The sequence below is a fragment of the Parasteatoda tepidariorum genome, chromosome 4, assembly GCF_982258835.1.
Source record: "Parasteatoda tepidariorum strain Cologne lab strain chromosome 4, Ptep-v5.0, whole genome shotgun sequence".
Taxonomy (NCBI): Eukaryota; Metazoa; Arthropoda; class Arachnida; order Araneae; family Theridiidae; genus Parasteatoda; species Parasteatoda tepidariorum.
This window is the reverse complement of record NC_141758.1, coordinates 76,336,229-76,341,902: the sequence shown is the minus strand read 5'-3', so window position 1 is coordinate 76,341,902 and position 5,674 is coordinate 76,336,229.

Genomic DNA, 5,674 nt, shown 5'->3' with positions numbered 1-5,674 from the left:
ATTTGAACTTTAATACGCTGTTATTAGCAGACGTAAAGACCACGTGTTATTGAAGTTTAAAATCAAAACGAACTACAGATGGCGCTCAAAGGATTTCTTTTCTTATGGCAACTACGTTGGTGTAAGTATGTAAATATTTTATTGCTTTGCAATTTCAACGGTAACTATAGGAAACATAGCTCATTTACAATTTCAACAAATTAGTGAAAGAGTTTTTTTTATCGGCAATTTGTAGTGGCAAATGACTTAATGGGAGAATCGTACAAAATTAAAATTATTTAATTATTTTACTTTATATATATATATATATATAAAGTAAAATAATTAAATAATTTTAATTACATATGGATGGTGTTTTCAATAGAAATGTAAACAATAACAATCTCGAGCTCGGGACCTACTCTAGTTCCGGTTAAAAAGTTTGCAGCTGCTTACTACATGTTATTCTGATAGGCGATGTTTTCAAACGAATAATTTTGTTTTCAATAAAAGAAATAAACTAGATAATTTCTGAGCTCAAATCTGCCGTATTTCATAAGATATTAATGTTATTATGTAATTCTGGGGAGTTTGGAGTGAAAATTTGTTTTAGTTATTTTGTTATTTATTATTAAAAAAGGTGACATGGTTGCTAGATTTTGAATAACTCGCTTTTTTGGCAGTCTTGATTTGGCCTCTTTCCATTTGTTTATTACTGTTTGTTCGTGTTGCAAGCTGTGCACCATCTTACGTTAGTGTTAACACTTTTAGTATTGTAAACAATATTGTTAGCATTGTAAACATAAGTAATAAGTAATCAAATGCATTGTTTGCAAGAATCTCAAAACACAATGTTGCCAAATGGCTTTAAAATACAACTGAAACAGTAACCCGGAAATTTAGGCAGTCCCGAGCTTGCAGCGCTCCCTAGTGTAGAAAACATCATATATATAAAGTAAAATAATTAAATAATTCTAATTTTGTACGATTCTCCCATTAAGTCATCTGCCACTACAAATTACTGATAAAAAAACTCTTTCACTAATTTGTTGAAATTGTAAATGAGCTATGTTTCCTATAGTTACCGTTGAAATTGCAAAGCAATAAAATATTTACATACTTACACCAACGTAGTTGCCATTAGAAAAGAATGTGCAAAGAAATGGATATCCATGTGCAAATCCATTTCGGGCAAATCCGTGGATAAAATTATCTGCTAAAGGTTTTTCTTTGTTAATTTTTCCATGTGCAAATCCATTTCGGGCAAATCCGTGTTAAAATTATCTATTGAAAATTTTTTTTCTTTGATGATTTAAATAATTTTTCTATGTGCTAATCCATATTGTGCTGTTGTTGTTGTTGTTGTTGTTAATTTACGTCGCACTAGAGCTGCACAATGGGCTATTGGCGACGGTCTGGGAAACATCCCGGAGGATGATCCGAAGACATGCCATCACAAATTTGATCCTCTGCGGAGGGGATGGCACCCCCGCTTCGGTAGCCAGACGACCTGCGCGCGAAGTCGAGCACTTTACGGTAGCACAGTTTAACGAGGACCAATACCGCACACCCTCGGTCCCTACGCAGACTGATCCAAGTGGGTCACCCACCCATATTGTGCAAATCCGCGGCTAAATTATTTGCAAAACCGGCAATTTAAGTTTCTCTTTTCTTTTTTATATTTTTTCTTAAATAAACATCTATCAATTTTTAAAATTATCCAGTATAATATTACCTTGCGCACATCCATTTCGGGCCGATCCTTCGTAACTAACAAATCAAAGCTCAGAAAAACAATTCACTTCAGCAGTGCAGTAGGAACGACACTTTAAAACCCTCTTGTTACATTCAATTTGCGCTTTTGTTTTCATCTTTTGTTTTCATATTTTCTAATCTGGCAATCTTTCTGCGAAAACATTTTTAAATCATTCTTGAAAAATTTTTTGTCCTTGTAAGTTGATCTGATTTTGCTACTCGCTTTATAGTCCCTTTTAAATGTTTTTTTATTTTATTTTCTGTTTTTACATGCTATTTTTACTTTTTGTGATCTATTTTATTTGTTGTTATTTTTATAAATTTTTTTTTTGAGTGCTCCTCACACTATTGTATTAATATATTTTGCTTTGGCTTTATTGATACAATATCAGAAAGCACTCTGTTTTGCGGATATAATCGTGTGGGCTGAAGAAAAGATTATATCTTTTTTTCCCCGGTTTTATTTTTCCGGTTTTTTAAATAAAATTTCATCCCTTTTTCCCCCCATCCTTACGTCTATAATTTTTCTTTGTTTTATTCTTCATTTTGAACTTATATATATATATATATATATGTTAAATTATTAGGCTTAATTATAATACAGCTGAAATTGGGAATAATAACATCTTCATCACCACCAAATATTATTAATATTATTCTCCCATTAACGTCCAGTCATAAGAAATTGTCAATATATGCACAGCACAGGCATGAAAAAGTTGAAGTACACATTGAAATGCATGTTTCATTCAATTACTTAAACTTAAAAGAAACAACAGAAAAAAAAGCTTTAGATATAATTAGTTTTAGATATAAATGTGAATATTTATGTAATTAGTAGACATCTTTGTGACTGCAAAAAGTGCAAAAACGTAAACAGTTGTGATAGTTTAATTTATTAATTTATTTATTTTCGACAAATAGTGCAGTCCTTTTAAAGGGAAGCTAGGCACTAATGTGTTAACACAGTAAACATTTTTTAGGTTTATCTTAAAAAAAATGCAATCTTAGGCAATCATAAAGGATTGATGAACAAAGTGAGCAGCGTGTTGAACTTACTGGTATACACAATAAACATTGATATATTACTGCGCAATCAATTGAAATGTCGTATCATATCGATATAATTTTTCTCTCTTACGGCTCTTATTCCGGAACTACATAGTTGCTTCTAGTGTCATACTGGAGGTGCAACAAGAAAAATCGGATGCTAATATTTTTTTTTATTGAAACACGAGGTATCAAATGAACTTGAATGCGTCTAATCATGGGATAAAATACTGTCAACTATGAACAATTATTTTTTAAACTCATTTATTAAAAAAATTATATCGAGAATCACATAACAAAATTGAAGAAAAATTAGCAAGTGAAAAGCAAGTGCTTTTCAAGGAAAATGTAAAAGCTGCTGAATGGAAAAAACAAAATAATAATAATGGGAAAAGTTTTTAATCTATAGGTATAAAAATGAATGTCTGTGAGTGTATGTCCTTTATAGACTCCATCCAAACGAACCATCCAATCGAAATCGATTAAACTTGGCGTACAGATAGTTCGATGCACGATGAGGGTAACTGTCGAGATTAGAACATTCTACGACAAACCGTTCGAAAGGGATGAGCGAAAAATGAAATGTTCTGATTGGCCAATCGTTAGCCGTAGTTTTAAATTTAACGATTTAACGAGATTTGCTTACTTCAATAACGTAAAGCCACAGAAGATTACAACATATAATATTCAATTTTAAAAAATGAAATTATTTTAGCTATATTAATCGAAAAACTTAGATGAAGAACCAGGTGAGTGACATTTTCAGAAAGAAAAAGGAAGTTGTATCAGAATTATTTTATTACCAATTTATTAGAAGGTGGGACTAATAAATTAATTACTTTATTTAATTTACCACAGCCTGATTTGAAATAAAAATCATGCAAGCTTACTAAAAACTTATATGGATTAGTTATGCCAAGTAAAAATTAAGAAAACAAAAACAGTTCTGTTACATTAAAAATACCCATATTGACGGAACCACTTTATGTTATTTTCTTTAATTGATTAATTTCCCTGAAAATGTCACTTACCTGGTTCTTCCATCAAGCTCTTTAATTGTGTTGGTATATCAGTTTTGAGCATGATTGCGTTGTTTCTCAGTAGTGATTTATTAATTCTTTTTCTTTTTTTAATTCACCCCGTGCGAAGAACGGGCATTCAGGCAGTTTTTAATAAAAAAAAAAGTACATAAAATCAGTGTTAGATGAGGAATTTCGTAAGGAAATTCATATGAATATTGTTGAAATACGAATTACATTATGTTAATACAAACATTGCTGAATGTCGAAAAATAAAATAATTAATAAAAAAATAAACAATTAAAAAACGTCCGGCACTTTAAAGGAAAAAAAAGTATGAAATATTTTTCAATGGTTGGTTTCTAAGAGAATAGCGCCTTTTCGTGATTTTTAAATGCTTTTTTCCAGTTTCTATTCAAATAAAAGTTTTAAATGCGAGTTTCTTTCAGCTATTTATTAAACAGCCACCCCCCCCCCCGAGCGACTCCGTAGCATGAATTATAATTTTTAAGATTTTTTTCCAAAGTTTTAAGCAATCGAAATTTACAATACATATTTATCTTAACATTTTTACGCGAGATATAAAATTTACATGGAACATGGAACAAAAATATTCTAAGTAAGTAAAATTAAATTAAGAACAAAAATAACATTTAATTTTACAAGCTGAGTATAAAATTGCCCCGTTTCCTAATAAATACGAGTACATCATAAGTTTCTTTCGTGTTGATTACAAGTATGACTTATTTTCTTATTTATTTATTTAAAATCTCTAATTTTCGATTGAAAATCCAAAATTAAAGAATCCGACTAGGTGGAAAATGGCAATTTCGACGAAAATTTAATTTTTTTTTATCATTCATATTTGATCTTAAGCTTATTAGAATTACTCAATCCAAATTTGTGATCTCCGGTTTTTAGAAGTGAAATTATAGCAGTTTTTTCTCATACCGACAAACGAAACTGAAATATTTTTAACGTTTTGAGTATTTTTACTTTTTTTTTATTTAATTAAATTATATATTTAAAACAAATAAAATTCACTTTCAGAAATTAATTTTGAAATTATTTATTTTATTGTTCGCTGAATTTTCTCGTATATTAAATGCATATTCTGCTGAACGTAGAATTAGAGAAAAATTCGTTATGCTAACACACACATTAGTAAAAAAGTTAATTTGAGAATTCTTTGAAGTTTTGCATGTAGATTTTGTATAATGTTATCAATATTTTATGCTAAAAGTATTTTATGCTAAATATTTTATGCTCAATATTTTATGCTATGTCTATGAATGAATTTGTTATTTTATCAAGCTTTAAGTAAGAATATTTAGAATTTTTCTTTTTAAAGAATTCAAAAAATATATTTAGTTCTATTTTATTGTCTTTTAGATTTTTTTTTAAGATTTAAGTAAAAAATCAGGTAATCACACTATTAATCCTGAAAAATTTTTTTTGTTGATATTTATGTCGTACAATATGTTGTTCAGCTGTTAGTGGGACACGGAAAATTAGTAGTCATTAAGCTCAAGTTTTCCCTCATTTTGAAAAATAATTTATAAATTTTTAAACTTTATATTTATAACTTTAGAACCGTGCTTACCAAACATGAAATTAAAGTTTTTTGTTCCAAAACCTGTAAGATACCTTAACCTGAGTAGCAAAATTAAAATTTTAAAGGTTCATCATTACCAAGCAACAAGCAATATATATATATATATATATATATATATATATATATATATATATATATATATATGGGTGTACCGTTTTCTTACTTTCAAAGTACAAAATAGTTTTTGCTTTCTTACTACAAAAAATTCATTAACAGAAATGTGAGAGACAGGAAGAGGTGTACTTAATATAACAAT